The following is a 6,328-nucleotide window of genomic DNA, read 5'->3' on the forward strand; positions in this document are numbered from 1 at the left end:
ATGTGGTGGCACATACCTGAAAATACCAGTAACTAGGGAGGCTGAGGCAGGAAGTTTGCAAGTTTGAGGACAGCCTCAGCAATTTTTCAAGGCCCCAAGCAATTTAGTGAGACCCTGTCTCAAAAAAGGGGTAGGGATATAGCTCAGAGATAAAGTGCCCCTGGTTTCACTCTCTATTCCTAAAGAAAAAGAAAGAAAAGAAAAACACTGTCTCCAGGACTTAGAAACTCCTGTTCATCTTGGCTATTTGCTGCTTCTTCATTCTTTCTCCTCTGGGGCTGGCTTTTCTGTGAATCATTGCTGTCAAAATCAAAGCTACATGCAAAACAGCCCTTTGCTTCTGAGCCCCTCCCCCAAGTCTTCTGTGGTCATCCACAATTCTTCGGAGGTATGAGACAAAATCTTCAGATTTTCCCCATTGGGCCTCTTTTTTTCTTTTCCTCTCTAGTGCCTGGGATTGAGCCCAGGGGCCTCTACCACTGAGCTATGTCCATAGGATCTCACTCATTAAGTTGCTAAGGCTGGCCTAGAACTTAATCCTACCTCAGCCCTCAAATTGCTGAGTTCATGGAAGTATGCCACAGTGCCCAGCTCCCATCAGTCTTCTAGCAACTCTAACCCACTCACTCGTTCTATTATTGACAAAGGATAGCTCATTAAGTGCCATTAGTGATGTAACTTTATATTACTTTATTGTGTGCTGGTGATAAGATGAAACAGAAGTAACCAAGATAATGATAAACTTTTAAGAAAAATTTTTATTGTTTTGAGTGTTAGTATACAATAGCTTAGTTTTAAAGAACTTAGAACTTAAATATGTATTTCAGGTTGAGTATCCTTTGATATGTTGCACAGGTAGTTATATTTTTTAATATCCTTCCTGTTGTGAAAATGAGTTGTGGATCTGAGGAACAAAATGTCCTGGGCACACAATGTCAGCAATGCCTATTTAAGAAATAATGTTCTGGTTATGTGAGTTTATATCAAGTGAAAAGGCTACTTGGTTTAAATTAAAATTATGGATCTTAAAGCTTCAGTGTATTTATCAAATGGGAAACAATTTAAAAAGACAGTTGCTTAAAAACTCTTTTGAGATTTCCCTTCCCCAACAAGCACATTTTATGGTGGCATGTCGATTTTTTTTTTTTTTTTGGAGACAGGGTCTCCCTAAATTGCTGTGTGTACCACTGTGCTTGGTGGTATTCCACAGTATGTTAATTTTAAAAATTTAAAAGGGCTGGGGATGTAGTTCAGTGGTAGAGCACTTGCCTAGCACTCCTAGCAAGGAGCCAGGAATAATATAACCCCCAAGGGCATGTATCCAGTGACCTACTTCGTCCAGCCACATCCTACTTGCCTACAGTTACCATCTATTAAAATTATTAATCAAGCTCTGTGTGGTGGCACATAACCTTGATCTTCAGCACTGCAAAAATACGTAAAAAAAAGTAAAAAGTGTTTTTTTTCATTAAAAAAATAGAAGTGAATTTGTTTATACTGAGTGAATTTCCCATCAGCAGATGCATAGTGTGCTAGCAATTAGTTTATCACTGTGAGTCAGACACAGGGAGCAAAAATTTGAAGGTGAACTGCATCTTGTAGAAAAGATGATGTGTGGTTTGGATATGAGTTATTTCCTGAAAGCTTGTGTGCAGGGATGTTCAGAGGTGAAATCATTCAATTATGAGAGATAACTAATCAGTGGGTTAAACCATTTGCTGGATTAATATATATGAATGTGTGTGTATGTGTGTATGTGTATGTATGTATGTATATATATATATATATATATATATATATATATATACACACACACTAGGGATGAACTCAGAGGCACTTAACCACTGAGCCACAATCCCAATCCTATTTTGTATTTTATGTAAAGTTAGGGTCTCGCTGAGTTGCGTAGTGCCTCGCCATTGCTGAGGCTGGCTTTGAACTGGCAATCCTCCTGTCTCAGCCCCCAAGCCGCTGGGATTACAGGCATGTGCCACCATACCGGGCTGGATTAATAATTTTAATGGATGGTAACTGTAGGCAAGTAGGATGTGGCTGGAGGAAGAAGGTCACTGGGTACATGCCCTTGGGGGTTATATTATCTCTGTCTCATTGCTTGCAAGTTCTCTTTGCTTCCTAGCTGTCAAGAACTGATCAGCTTTCTTTTGCCACACCCTCTCTATCATGATGCTTTGCCTCACCTATGGCCTAGGGCTATGGAGTGAACTGACCATAGACTGGACTAAAATAAACTTTTCTTCCTCTAAGTTGTTTTTGTCAGGTCTTTTGGTCACAGTGATTCAAAGCTGAACTAACAGATGGAATTTGAAATATGCCTTAGAGGACAGGCTGATTTTGGACTACTGAAGAAGGCATTATGTGAGCCTGAACAGTCTAGGGAGCAACACCCACAGTGGGGGATTTTGGAAAGGATTCTATACATTGTTTGCCTCAAGTTCCATAATGATAGTGAGAAATCATGCAGTCCTGGTTCAAGTGATCTTTCCTCTGGACTGTTGGTTTCCAACTGCAGAACTTCATAAAAAGAAGACAGATGATTCCTTAAGCTGCCCATTTCACAGGGATCTCAAGGAAATCAGATTAGATGGGACTTCTGGGGGTAGAGAAGTCACCCCCAAACTTACATCACCAAGTCACAGCTGGAGCTACTTGGAAATGATCTTGTTGATTCATAAAAGTTTTCAGTAATTGAGTGTGGAAGAAGTGCTATCAATTGAGACTTTAATAATAAAGCTGGCTGGGATTGAGGAGCACTTTCTATAAATAAGTACAGAGCTAAGCATGTACTAACTCATATGTACTCTTAATTCATCTTCATAACTCAGATGAGCCAGGCTTCAACCATTGTTCTATTTTGCAAATGGGAAAACTGAGGCATAGAAGGTTAAGGTCATACAATGGTAGGCAGTACTGGCATTATTCAAACACTCTTTTCTTTCTGAGATGGGCTTTTGGTATGTTGCCCAGGCTGGTCTTCAACTCCTGGGTTCAAATGAGTGAATCTCAGTATCCCAAGTAGCTAGACCACCTGATGCCACATTCTTTAGCGTTAAGATGTACAAAGGCTGGCCCTTGCAGAGCCATAGAGTCAGCCATATACATCAATAGATGGAGGACACATTGGGGATTGTTGAAGTGAAAAGTTGGGGTTAAGGAAGCCTTATGAATACAAGAATGAGGAGTTACCCAGAACAAGCCAAGCAATGGCACTAGAAATGCTAAAGGAGGCTTTGGGAAAACTTGAAGTTCAGTAGGGGAATTGAGGTAGTGAGACTTCTGGTTTCTTTTCACAATGGAACTACATTATTTTGATGAACCCACCTGCAAAAACTTAAAGGTAAAATATGAACAGAAAAAGTTCTTGATTCCAAGAACAGACAAATTAGTAAAAAATTTATCAGTCAAGCCAGGCATGGTGATGCATATAATCTAGCAACTCAGGAGGCTGAGGCCAGACCCTGTCTCCCCCCCAAAAAAAACAAAAACCACAAAACTGGGGATGTAGCTTAGTGGTGGAGTGCTTACCTAGCATGTGGGAAACCCTGGGTTTGATCCCTGGTAGCAAACACAAAGTTAACAGTCAAAAGTGAAGATAAAGCCAGGTGTAGTGGCCCATGTCTGTAATCCCAGCAACTCAGGAGGCTGAGGCAGGAGGATCACAAGTTTGAGGCCCTGTCTTTTTTAAGGGTTGGGGATGTGCCTTGTGGTTAAGCATACCTGTGTTTGATCCCCGGAAACAAAAAAAAAAAAGAAAAACAAGAATCCAGAAAGAAATGGAGTATAGATGCAATGTTGGAGATCACATTGAGGGTATGGTGTATGCTAGGTAAGTACTCAACCACTGAGCTACACTGCTGCTCAACCCCAGCCATGTAAACCATATTTGACCTAAAGGAAAACCATGTTTGATTCTAGCAAATCAGACTTCACATTGAGTGGGACAGAAATCAAAACCCAAAGTCCACATATAATGGGGAGTCTAATATTTCATTTTTATTTTTATTTTTATTTTTTTTTAAAGAGAGATGGGGGAGAGAGAGAGAGAGAGAGAGAGAGAGAGAGAGAGAGAGAGAATTTTTTAATATTTATTTTTTAGTTCTCGGCGGACACAACATCTTTGTTTGTATGTGGTGCTGAGGATCGAACCCCAGGCAGCACGCATGCCAGGCGAGCGCGCTACCGCTTGAGCCACATCCCCAGCCCCTAATATTTCATTTTTAAACAAAAACTGTCATACCATACACCTTTCAGAGTAAAAGAGTAGATCAGGAATAAAATCTTCTTAAGGATTTACAACTCGGGAATTTAGGAATACTCAAGCTATGTTCCTGTATTGTTAGTGTCTTGGATATCTGATAGAAATAAATGAAATTACTTTCTAGAAGAATGGATTTTCTAATCTTCTAATTATTTCTATATTCTTTCCCCAGAGACACAGTTATTTTTATTATCTTTTTTTGGGGGGTGGGATACCGAGGATTGAACTTAGGGGCACTCAGCCACTGAGCCATATCTCCAGCCGTATTTTGTATTTTATTTAGAGACGGTCTCACTGAGTCCATTGCTGAGACTGTTTTGAACTCTCGATCCTCCTGCCTCAGCCTCCCAAGCAGCTGGGATTACTCATGTGAGCCACCATGCCCAGCTCACAGTTATATTTCTTAAAACACAGGAAAACATGCCACCATAATCCCAGGTAGTTGGTAGGCTGAGGCAGGAGGATCTCAAATGTGAGGCCAGCCTGGGCAACTTAACCAGACCTGCCACAAAAAGGGCTGGGGATATGGCTCAGTGGTAGAGGGCTTGCCTAGCATATGTGAAGTCATGGGTTCAATCTGCAGTACCCCACAAAGAAAAATCTGTAACCCATTGTATCAACAGACTACAGAAGAAAAATAACATGATCATGCCAACTGATTCAGGAAAAAAAAAACACCTTGATAATATTCAATGGTAATTGGTGATTCTAGGCATATAGAAGAACTTTCTGGCCTTGATAAAGAGCATCTACAAAACCTCTTAACAGCTAACATACTTCATGGTGAAAGACTGCTTTTCCCCTTTGAAAAAGAACAAGGCAAATATGTCCACTTTTATCACTCTTAGTACATATAAAAGTCCTCCTACTCAGCGTAATAAGGCAGAAAGGAAAATAAAAAGCATTCAGACTGGAAAGGGAAAAAAAATCAACTTCCTATTTGCAGATGAAATGACTTTACAAGGAAAAAAAAATGTCAAGGAACGAACACACCACACACACACACACTCTCTCTCTCTACAAAATTAATAAGGGAGACCAGCAAGATGCCAGGTTGTATTGTACTGACACAAAACAAATTATCCAGACTGTTGTAAGAGAGAGACAAAAAGAAAATGCAGACAGTTGGTTAAAAAAAAAAAATTCTTATGTCTGAATTACAGGGGAGAGAAAAATGAATAGGCATTTGAAGAAAAATGACAGAATTTTCCAGCATTGATGAAAGATACCAACTTCCAGATTAAAGAAACCCAACAACTTCCATGCAAGGGAGGAAAATAGAATCCCACCTAGACCTGTTGCAAAATTGCAAAATATTCAGAACGGGGCTGGAGAAGTTAGATGGGGCCAACGTTAACAATATTGGACCTAATGATAAAAACTAATACATGATTCTTTTTATTTGCCAAGCCCCTTACATACATCAAGCGATTTATTCCTTACAGTATCATGTAGGTTCTATAATAAGGGAGTTGAGATAAGTTTAGTCCTTGCAAGGTGGCACAGTTTACGAATGTAGAGGAAAGATCTTGAACAAGGTAGTTCTGGCCCCCATTTGTGCTCTTACCTGCTATACACATTTGTGTCTCTAAGACAAGGGGGAAGCCGTTAGAAACCTTACCCAAGGGAGGGACATCACATTTGTTTTTGGAAGATCATCCTGGCACCACTCTGGATAAGGGATTGGATGGGGCCAAAGATAGAGGTGTGAGACTTTTGGAAAATGGGGGCCCAAATAGGGAGGGCCTGAATGAACTAAGGAAGTGATAAGAGGGGCCGACAAAGGTGAACGGGTTGCGAGGTCATCTGGGGTGCAGTCCACGGGACTCGGTTTTGGATGGATCTAAATCAAGGGTGGATTGAGGATGGTACCCAAGTTCTGACGGGTAATTCCGAGAACAGTGAAAGGCATTCACCGAGACGGGGCACACAAGATTCTTAGGAGGCTTAAGGAGCTTCTTGGCTTTGGCACCGTACAGGTGTGGCGGCCGCAGAAGCCCGATTGCCCCCACGCGGCGTGCTGGGCTGGGAGCACGCGGGCGCCCCGCGGTG

This window comes from Marmota marmota, unplaced genomic scaffold (genome assembly GCF_001458135.2).
Source record: "Marmota marmota marmota unplaced genomic scaffold, marMar, whole genome shotgun sequence".
NCBI lineage: Eukaryota > Metazoa > Chordata > Mammalia > Rodentia > Sciuridae > Marmota > Marmota marmota.